Below are 12,397 nucleotides of genomic sequence, written 5' to 3'. Positions count from 1 at the left end.
AGTAGGCACAGACTGGTGGAGTAAACGACGTCAATGCGCACGGACTATTGGAGTAAGCGACATGAACACACAAAATTTTCGAGTAAACAGACGGGTTAGTGGAGTAAGCGAAAAAAAAAAAAAAATGCAGTCTGATGAAGTAAACAGATTGATGGAGTAAGCGACGTAATCGCGCGCAGAACAGGTGGCATAAACGACGTAAGCACATAAACAGACGGATTAGTGGAGTAAGCATGCTGAGAAAACACAGACTGGTGAAATAATTAGACTGATGGTGTAAGGACGCAAACACTCATATAATGATGAAGTAAACACAGACTGACGGGACAAACATGCTGAAGAAACACACATACAGGTTGTATGAACACAAACTGGTGAAGTAAAGGAAGCACACGTATAGGCGAAGTAAACACAAATTGGCGGAGGTAAATATGCTTGAGAAATATACAGATTGGCGAAATAAACACAGACTGGTAGAGTAAACATGCTGAGTAAACACACACACTTGTAGACTGGCAGAGCAAGCGACATAAATAAACGCCATGTGATACAGTATACAGTACACAGAGATTGGTAGAGCATGGGAAGTAAACACACAGACAAGTGGAGTAAACGACACACACACACACACACACACACACACACACACACACACACACACACACACACACACACACACACACTGCTGTAGTAAGTAAACTGAATAAGCACAAACACGGGTGCAGTAAATACAGATTGACGGAGCAAACACGCACACTAATGGAACAGTAGCAAAGACTGGCGAAGTAAACATAAAGACTGATGGATTTAACGTTGAGCTGTGAAATGTGAGCGCAGAAAAAACATATCGTGTTATGCTTTCTCCACCTTAACGTGAAGAATTTCACCATTTCACAGCTTACTCCCCGTGGCTCAATGGCAGAATAAAACAATGCTACAACTCTATGTCCATTCCGTAACACACTTTCCTGACAATCATATTCCAGTATCAGCCTCTTGTTACAGCTCAGCATTCAAGATGGAGAGATGATTGGAGTATGCTAAACAGCGGTAACATTGAGTAGTAAAATTGCTTAGATCATTTAGTGCTCTAAGTAAAACAAGAGATCATTAATATATACTAATAATTATACAGAACGATGGAGTTAAGTTTCTGGTGAAGTAACTGATCATGTTTTCCTCCAATCCTTCTGACTCCATTAACCCGTTCAGTCCAAGGACGTCACATTCATTTTTATACTTGCTGCACCAGGCGATTTTTTTTCTTCTTGGGAAGGGCTTACAGTAATGGAGGAATTAATGAACGCTATACCTGATACGTCCAGTTTTAAGTCTCTCCAAACCTTAATAAAGTCGTTCTAGAGACAAAAAATGAAATATAAAGGGTTTTGAGAATCAGCAAACTGAATGGATTCTCTCTCTCTCTCTCTCTCTCTCTCTCTCTCTCTCTCTCTCTCTCTCTCTCTCTCTCAAACGAAATTAAATGTTTTACAGCAGTCCATTATTATGCTTTTCTAGTTTTTCAAAGTTTGTTTCCCATAAATTCCTCTTCACCCAGTAGCATATTTGGCGAACTCACTGGCAACTACTGTAGATCGTCGCGTATTGTATTTTAGGGGACGACTGAGACTTGGAAAACAGTGATTATCTGCCTTACTGACCTTCGTGCAGTCGATAGGCATGAATCATAAGCTTTTTCCTTTACCTCATCGCACTTTCAATAACATTACATTCCCCAGCTCGTCATTAGATACAGCACCTCTTTTCACTTATACTCTTCCAGTACACCTCGCTCCCTCTACGCTCTCTCTCTCTCTCTCTCCCCTCTCTCACAGATATATATATATATATATATATATATATATATATATATATATATATATATATATGCCGTATAGATAGATAGGTAGATTAATAGACAGATAAACAGACAGATAGACAGATAGGTAGATAGATGGATAGATAGATAAATAGATAGATGGCTACAGCATATATAGATAGATAGAAAGATTTTGTAGATATATTCAAACCACTAAGGGATGCCTTTTACAGCGAGGTGAGTAGAATGGTGGCTGAGCAGGAAGCCGTTGACAGAAGTGTTAATGAACAGTACAGAGCTCTTAAGAACAACCTCCTGAGAGTTACTGATTCTGTGTGTGGATGGACAAGGGGTCCCCCAGGACAAAGTAACTTGGTTATGGGATGAGGCTGTAGGAGTTGTAGTTAAGGAGAAAAGAAGGCTTTTCCGGGAATGGAAAACGGGTGGTAACAAAGGGATAGTTGGCTGCCAAGCATAGGGCTAGGAGGTTTACATGGCAAAGTCTGAGTCTCAGAGACTTGATAACGGAAATAGTGTGGAAAGGGAAATCGTTATATTTAAGGTGGCAAATCAGATGAAGAGGGAAAACAAGGATATCACAGGTGAGCAGATTGTGAAGAATGATGAAGGAAAGATAGTGGTGAACAGTGAGATATTAAAGACACCCGGTGAGAGCATTACAGTCGGTTGTTGAATGAGGAGTTTGACTGGGACAGGGAAAGTTTGGAGCCAGCAGATCCAGTGTTTTGCCCTTGGCTTTTGACGCTGCTATTGTGAACTGAGCAATAGGCAAGATGCAAGTAGGGAAAGCAGCAGGCGTCTCTGGGTTGACTGCTGAAATGTTGAAAGCCTCGGGAGATATAGGAATGAGGTTAGTCCCTGACCTGATAAATACGATTATAAATGAGCGTGTTGTCCCAGATGTTTGGCTGAAGAGTGTATTTGTAAATGTGTGCAAGAGGATGGGTGATGCCCTGGAAGAAGGATATTATAGGGGCATAAAACTTTTGGACCAGATAATGAAGGTAATGGAGAGAGTTCAAGGTATGATTAGAGAAAGAGTAAATATTTATGGGATGTAGTATGGGTTTATGCAATGCAAAGGGACCACTGATGCCATATTCACTGTGCGACAGCTTCAGGAAGAATATATAGGAAAGAAGAGGGATCTTTACTTTGTTTTTGTTGATTTCGAGGAGGCCTTTGACAGAATCCCTAGGAAGGTGGTGATGTGGACAATGAGAAAGCTTGGGATCGAGGATTGGCTGGGTAGGGTGGCTATGGCTATGTATGTGGGTGCTCGCGCCCAGATAAGGGTGAATGGAGATTTGAGTGATGAGTTTTCTGTGAATGTTGGCATGCATCAGGGGTTGGTCTTAAGCCTCTTATTGTTTATCATGGTACTTGAAGCCCACTCACGTGGCTTCAGAAATGGACTCCCTAGGGAGTTGTTGTATGCTGATGATTTGTTGTTGATTGCTGAAAATGAAAGGGAGGCAGAGGAAATACTTAGGAAATGGAGAGCTGGTATGGGGCACAAGGGCCTAAGAGTAAATGCAGATAAAACAAAAGTGACGATATCTAGGGCTGGTGCAAGGCCGTCTTGATATACAGGCCCGGAGGAGACTGATGACGTCACAGGCGGTGGCCACAAATTCCCCCTGCCTTTGCCTCTCTCTCTCTCATGCGTATACATTTAATATTTGCATACTTATGTATGGCCATTATTATTTATTGATGATTATTGGTGTTAATACTAATATTAGTTATTATTATTTATTATTATGATAAACATTAAAAATTACACTGTTCCCGAATTTAACCCGTCCCGTCCCGTCGACGTATGGGTGCGTTGCAACATTTTGCATTTGCCAGTCCTGGCGACGTACTGGTACGTCATGCAACTGCAAGGTCCCTAATTTGCACAATTTTCAATTTTTGCGTGTGATTTTTCGTACGTATACACGGGACACCTTCTTCTATTCTCCTACAAGATGCCAAGCAGGGACAATGCCTTACACCACATAACCTCCTCCCTCCCACCCTCACGCCATTGTCACAGCAATTCACCTGTAACCAGTGACCTGGCCAGTAAAGATATTCAGGGCCAGAGTGATTCCCCAATTGATGACAATGTGGAGGACAAAGTTTACATAGCATTAGAAGAAGAAACAGTCAGAAATAATGATCAGCTAAAGTGGCAAAAAAAGGTCAGGTATGGTGATTAGTTAGTGAGTGAAACAATGCTTATAATGCCTATATTACTGCTTGAAAACCAATATACTCTCATACTACATATAAATTCGTACCAAGTAAATAAATAAATACCGTTTATGAGTTGTGTGAAATAGTTACCCTCCCATAGAACTCGTTTTCTTTGGTGCCAGCATGTTAGAAAACCCAGTCAGGTAAGGAGGAACTCCTACCTGGATCGAGTATTTTAAACCTCAGGTGAGCGATTTCTCAATGAATTTTCGATGTTTCTCACCAAAAGTGGAGGTTTTAGCCAAAAAAAAAAAAAAAAAAATCGAAAATACCTCGGGATTGGGGGATGTCGGAGGTGTGGAAAACCTCGGGACGTGACGGGTTAAGGCCTAAAACATTGTAATGAATAGATGTGTTCATATGCAAATTTTATAAGATATTAGAATACCTTTCTGTGTAAAGATAAGATTATTTATCACTGTACAAACTGAAAATAACTTTTACTTGCACGGTAAAATAATACACACAAATCCGGGTTGGCAACAACGTTGTTGGCCCACCTTTTGTGTACCTGGATTTTGAATAAGCCCACTTGAATAAACCCAATATTATGTCCACTTTACTGTTTTTAATGCATCTATTAACAGTAAATCTGCATGAATTCCCAGGGAATTTGAAAAATAAGGTATAAATAACCTACACACAGGTAAAAGACTGAATTGCTGAAGAAAGCGGAAACAGTACACCAAAGGAAGAAAATATAAACACTATACGTATATACATAATCAACCATTATTGTATAGGTTAAGCTTCTATCTACCACTGAATTGCATCGCATATAATATATGGCACATTATATTACATTATATATACAGTATATATATATATATATATATATATATATATATATATATACATATATATATATATATATATATATATATATATATATATATATATATATATATATATATATATATATATATATATATATATATATATATATAAAGGCACATTATATTATAATGTGCCTTTTTTTTCTTAGGCTAGGTATAGGTAAATACAGCTATATAATTATATAAGGATATTGCTATATAACTATATTCCAATCATCGGTATTTTTTTTTTCTCTCCTTGTGAGGTAAGGTCAGATTAGTTTATTATCCATCTAATGGCTTCTACCATAAAACAGTGCAACAACTTTATCTAACTGTAATGGGGACTAAATTAATTTTATACAAAATAATGGGTATTAAAGACTTGCCCAACAGCAGTTTTACCAAACTGATATTTGTCCTTTAAATAAGTTTTCTTGTATCATATTTTTATTTCTATTTGTGCTCTAACCGGCGCAAATCTCTTTTCAAGTCCCTCTCATCAAACTATAGGAAACATAAGTATCAATAAAATAGACCCCGACCTGGCTAAAATTCATATTTAGCTAACAACTCTTCTCATCATTTAGGCATAAGATTTAGGCAAAGGCATTACATTTGGCTTTGGGCAGACCCATTCACATTTATTCTTGGGATAGGATAAGCCTATGCACATTTTTCCTGGCCTGGGCTTGGCCTATGCACATTTTTCTTGGCATGGGCTAGGCCTATACGTTTCTTCCTGCCTAGACAAGGCCCATCCATAAATGTTTTTGCTTGGCCTGGGCTGGGCTTATGTTTCTTCTTATCCTAGGCTAGGCCTATACTTTTCTGTTGATATCCTTGTTACCTAGATATTTCACTGAATACATAGAATTAAAAGAATAAATCAAGCTACCATGGAGTAGCCTAGGTTATTTTGCACGGAATGAAGGCATCAGTAACCAAATTAGCATCTCAATACGACTGTGATCCACCAAAATATATTATGCACAGTTAAAGAACACTGAGAAACTTAGGCTGTTGTAATTTCGTTGCCTAACGTATTACGAGAACTACTTTACTAGATATCCACTGTTGACAGTCTGATACCTCTAATATCTCATTTAAAATGCTTTCAGTAATAGCAATGATTGTTTTCATGCATTCTAGTATGGCTATACATATTTAATAATACGTGTATAGCTTAATGTGAACGAAATCCAGATGGTAGAGAGGAAAAATTTGAAATAAGTGGGTGAATTGCAGGCGTGCCTCACTGTTTAAAACGTGGCGGATGGGCTGGCGGAATCAAGGTGGGTCTTGGGCGGAATAATACAATGGCCACCGATTGTGACGTCACAGTCAGATATTGGCGGGAGACCCGGGCCTGTTCAAATCAAGACGCCCTTGGCTGGTGGTGGTACTGTCAGGAAGAGAGAGAGTGGCCATGTGGGATTTGCCACGAGGGCGTGGGAAGCAATGCCATCTTGTGCAGTGTTTGTGATAAGTGGGTGCATAAGAGATGTAGTGATATTAGAGGTAGACTGCGAGATTATGTTGATTTCATGTGTGCCGTGTGTTGACGAGAGCACGTGAAGATTGTCAGGCGCGAAAGGACTGATCTTGCCAGTGAATCTCTTGTGTGAGAGAGTTTTGTTATCTGGGAGACATATGTGCTGGAAGTGAGGCTGGAGCTAGATCTGTGGCTAGAGTGAGGAGTAGTTGGAAAAAGTTCAGGGTGATGTTGCCTTTCCTGGCATTGAGACGACTCTCCCTCCTTGCTAAGGGATCTTTGTATGCGGCATGTGTTAGGAGTGTAATGCTGTATGGCAATGAGACCTGAGCAGTAAAGGAAGAGGATATTAGCAGGCTCAAACGTACAGAAATGCACACACGCCGCAACTCAGCCAGGAGACAGGGCGTGTGTGCTGGGCATTCCCCAGGCCCTGTCTTCCCCCTTACCTTACTCAAGACAACCACCACCAATCGGGCTACAGCAAGGCCCGGTCTCCTCGAATGAGGAGAGAATGAACAACAACAACGTACAGAAATGACAATGATTAGGTGGATGTGCAGTGCGCCCCTGAGTGCAAGGCCTGAGGGAGCAAGATTTGCGGTGGAAGAGTTGAGAAGTGGGATAGGACTGGAGTGTATTGGTGTTGTGATGAGGAGAGGTAGATTGAGATAGTCTGGGCATGTGGAGAGGATGGGGATGATAACAGAGTGCAGAAAATGAGAAATGTTAACGTTAGGGGTAGGGTTGCGAGAGGTAGACCGAAAAAGATCTGGGATGAAATTGAGCGTAACCTCAGGGATAAGGGACTCAATAGGGAAGCTGCCAGAGATCGAGCAATCATGGAGAACAGCCATTAAGTGACCATGGCCGACGCATGCAAGCATGTTGAAGCCTTTAAAAACGAAACGAAACTATCTATCTATCTATCTATTGCCAGACGCCTCAATCCCGTTTGGGGTGGCCACAAACAAATCGCCTCCAAGTCGCCCTGTCCCCCGCCATTTCACTGCCCTGCTCCCAACTCACACCCCCCTCTCTCATATACCTCTCCACCCCATCCCTCCATCTCATCCTCGGCCTCCCCCTCCCTCTCTCCCCCTCCACCTCACTCATATACACTCTCTTCGTCAGTCTTTCACCCTCCATCCTCTCCACATGGCCAAACCACCTCAGTGTATTCCTCATAACGCTTCCTATCACATCCACATCCACACCACAACGTTCCTTTATATCCTCATTCGTCAGCCTGTCTCTCCACGTGACTCCACAGGCTCCTCTTAAATAACTCATTTCCACTGCTCTCACTCTTGACTTGTGTCCTTCCAACAATGTCCAAGCTTCACTTCCGAACGTTAGAGTTGGTATCACAATACTGTCATGTAGTAACTTTTTCACTTCCATGTTCACTTCCCTGTTTCTTATCACTGCTTTCAAGGAACCAGCAACCTTTCTTCCCTGCTGTACCCTTTCAAGCACTTCACCCTCCAAACCTCCATCCTTACTCATCACACTACCCAAATACATAAACGTACTCACATTTTCCAATTCCTCACCATCCAACCTCGCTGTACATTCACTAATTTCACCTCTCTCAAAGACCATCACTTTACTCTTCCCTACATTCACCTTTAGGTGTTCACGCACACACATACTGTGTATATATATATATATATATATATATATATATATATATATATATATATATATATATATATATATATATATATATATATATATATATATATATATAACGTCCGGCCTATCGCTACCGAAGTGGGGTCGATACAGCCAATGTATCTCTACCAAGTGGCTTAGGCTGTCTGGTAGAGATTGTATGTAGGGTGAGAAGTGCTTGTAAGTGTAATTGTAGTGTTGAAATGGCTTTGGATGTGTATGTAGTCTGTGAACCAAGTGTAATCGGTCTGCGCAAGCCGACTGGGTGCAAGCTTTATGGTATGCGACACTGGTTCAACCACAGCACCTGACCGCCAAGCAGTACTCGTACATGGCCAGAAGAACGCTCCCAAAGTTTATTACTCTGGCAGGGCGCGAACCCTTGTTCTTCAGTGTACGAAAACGCACACTTTACCACTGAGGCTCCATATATATATATATATATATATATATGGCGACCATCATCCACTCACTTGATGTAGTGCTGCCTACTTCTTCCTTAGCCTTTATCATTCTTTTTCTGTGCCTGTCGTCCTCTCTTCCTATTTCTCCCATCTTTCTTGTCACTTATTGCTTTTCTTTCCTTCACAGGTGGCATTACATTGAGTGACAAGCCAAATGGTTTCCTGTAAGCCAAGAAACCATTTACAATGCTGGTTGGTAACCATATAACCAAATCATACGTGCTCCCTACGTGTCAGCAAGTGGGTTGGTGGAGGGTTAGTGCCCCTCCCTGTAAAACAAATAACTCAAAGTCAAATGGCCACCCCTTACGGGATTATGGCGTCTGGCAATATATATATATATATATATATATATATATATATATATATATATATATATATATATATATATATCTATATATATAATCAGCCATGAGGAGTCCACTGCTGGACAAAAGCCTTTTTTAACCCTTTCCATGACACAACATTTTGCCCGTCACTGACATGTTACCTCTGCGGCTTTTTTCTATCTCATCTCCACCTTATGTCAGATCGTTTCTTGCTACGCTTTCCATCTCTAGGGGTCCAGTCAGTTAGTCTCTTACTCCACTTGTTGTCATCCTTCTTGCTACATGCCCTGTTCCTCTCCATTTCTGCTCTTTAATCACTTCCAAAACATCTTTCACTTTGGTTTGCTGTCTCATCCATGATGCTGTCCGCTTGTCTCTTTAGTGTCACTCCCAACATAGATCTCTTAATTGTTCTCTGTGCACTTCAAAATTTATTTGTCATTGCTTTTGTCAGTTTCCAAGTTTCAGAACCATAGGTAATGGTTGGTAATATGTACTGATTGTACACTTTACGTTTAAAACAATTTGGTAGTGAGCTTTTCATGATGTTCCTGTGCCTACCAAATGCTTGCCATCCCAGGGTGATTCGCCTTTTTATATCATGATCCTTATCCTTTGTTAGCTTAATCAGTTGGCCTAGGTGATTGTACTCTTCTACTTCCTCCAGAGCTACTTCTTAGTCCTTGATTACTCTGCGGTTTGCGTTATCATTATACGTGACTTCTGTTTTACTTCTGTTCATTTTCAGACCTACCTTAAGGCGTTCTTTATTTAGGTCATTAGGCATAACTTGTAACTCTTCTGTGTTTTCTGATGTTAGAACGATGTCATCTGCAAATTTTGGGCGGTTAAGATTCTCCCCATCAATGTTTAGTCTTATATTTTCCCATGAGGGTGTTCTAAAAATGCCTTCAATGCATGCTGTGAACAGCTTAGGTGAAACTGTGTCTCCGTCTCCCTGTCGCACCCCCTTGCCGATCTTGATCATCTCTGTATCTCTGTGTAGCCGTACTACTCGTACTGCTGTGCCCTTCACATATATATATTCTCGTCGGAGTTTTTTATGTTTCATTTATACCTTGTTCCTGCAATGAGCTCAGTATAGCCGTTGTTTCTACACAGTCAAAAGCCTTTTCATAATCCAGGAGAGCTAAGCATAGTGGTTTGTTAAACTCTGTAGTTTTCTCAATTAGCTGATTCATTGTATGTAAGTGGTCCATGGTCGAGTATCCTCTTCTGAATCCAGCTTGTTCTCGAGGGTGGTTTTCATCTAGGATTCTTTCCAACATATTTGTAACAACTTTAGAGAAGAGCTTGTAGATAAATGAAAATTAACTTATGTGGCGGTAGTTGCCTAGGTCTTTCTTATCTCCTTCTTGTGAAGTAGAATTACAATTGCCTTATACCAAGCTTCAGGAACATCTCCTTTGGCTAAAAACTAGTTGACTAGTTGGGTTAATTCAGAGTGGACTTCAGTGCCTCCCTCCTTCAATAGATCTGTTGTTATATCATCATCTCCTGGGGCTTTGCCCCTTTTCATTCCACTCAAGGCAAACTTTACATCGTCAACTGATACTTCTGGAACTTCATTGGTGTGTTTTACTACATTTACTGATAGAATTGCAATCCTTGAAGAGTACAACTTTTCATAGAACTCCTTAACTTTAGCCAACATTTGTTCTCTGCAGTTAATGATTCTCCATCGCTGTTTCACGAAGAAATAATTTGTTGCTTTCCTGTGATTAGTTTTCCCTGTGCTACTTTGAGAGTTTTCCCTTTTTTATGGTTTCCTCGAACAAGTCCACGTTCATTTCCTCTTTTCTTCACTCCGTCTTTTGTTGATTAGCTTGTTTAGTTCTAATCTCTACTTCATCTCGTCTGGTTCTGACTTTCAAAGTTTTTCTTGTCTTCATGAGGTTCATTGTTGTTTGGGAATATTCGTTTTTTCTTCTCAAGTTTGTGCTACTAATTTTCTCTGGTGCTTCATTTATTGCCGTTGTAAAATGTTCATTCGTCTTGTCTATATCATTTTCTAAATCACCAAGCATTTGAAATCTGTTGTGAATTTCTAACTGGAATTCCGTCTGATGTTCTTTAATTTTTTCTGAACAGATTTTCTTTCTGATAACGAGTTTATTTCTATCTCATCTAAAATTCAATTTAGCTGTACATTCCACCATTCTGCGATTATTCCCTGTTTACTTAATTGATGTCCGTGACATTGGTTACATTGTTGCTTTTGTCACCTATAATGAAATAAATTTTATTTTTTGTCATACCATTTGGACTTCTCCAGGTCCACTTACGATCTTTCCTCTTTTGGATGAAAATGTTCATAATTCTGAAATTGTACTTTTCTGCAAAGCTGACAAGGACTTCGCCCCTGTCACTCCATTTACTCATTCCCGAATTTCCCAATGCATGATTCTCCTGCTACATTTTTTCCAACTCTCCCATTGAAGTTACCAGTAATCACCAATATTGTGTGTGTGTGTGTGTGTGTGTGTGTGTGTGTGTGTGTGTGTGTGTGTGTGTGTGTGTGTGTGTCCGAGACTAAGCAAGTTGGTCCCGGTAGTTAACATGAGAGTGCCCAGCCTTACTATCCGTGAGTGGCATTAAGTGAGCAGTAAACCCCAACCATCCCTTGGATAAAAACCCGCATGGCCCAAACCAATTGGAGCGCCATAATCTGGTCATATGGTTACCACCCACCGTAGTAAATGGTTTCCTGGTGTCCAGGAAACCATTTGGCTTGTCACTTAGTGTAGAATCACCCTTAGACAGAAGGAAGAGTAACGAATGAAGGAAAGAAAACAAAAGGGGAAGGATGGAAAGGAAGAAAGGAAGAGAGGAAAAGGTAGGCACCAGAGAGCAGCATTACATCAAGTGAGTGGATGGTGAGCGTCACTACCAATATACTGTATATCTATATCTATATCTATATCTATATCTATATCTATATATATATATATATATATATATATATATATATATATATATATATATATATATATATATATATATATATATATATACACGCACATGTGTATGTTTATATACAGGAGGGAAGAGTAAAGTGATGGTCTTTGAGAGAGGTGAAGTCAGTGAATGTACAGTGAGGTTGGATGGTGAGGAAGTGGAAAATGTGAGTACGTTTAAGTACTTGGGTAGTGTGATGAGTAAGGATGGAAGTTTGGAGGGTGAAGTGCATCAAAGGGTACAACAAGGAAGAAAGGTTGCTGGTACCTTGAAAGCAGTGATAAGAAACAGAGAAGTGAGCATGGAAGTGAAAAAGTTATTACATGACAGTATTGTGATACCAACACTAACGTAAGGACGTGAAGCTTGGACCTCGTTGGAGGGACACAAGTCAAGAGTGAGAGTAGTGGAAATTAGTTATTTGAGAGGAGCCTGTGGAGTTACATGGAGAGACAGACTGACAAATGAGGATATGAAGAAGCGTTGTGGTGTGGATGTGGATGTGATAGGAAGCGTTAGGAGAAACACACTGAGGTGGTTTGGCCATTTAGAGA

The sequence above is a fragment of the Coenobita brevimanus genome, chromosome 54 (assembly GCF_032717465.1).
Source record: "Coenobita brevimanus isolate Jiangsu-jjx chromosome 54, ASM3271746v2, whole genome shotgun sequence".
In the NCBI taxonomy this organism is placed as follows: Eukaryota; Metazoa; Arthropoda; class Malacostraca; order Decapoda; family Coenobitidae; genus Coenobita; species Coenobita brevimanus.
This window is presented reverse-complemented; position numbering follows the sequence as displayed.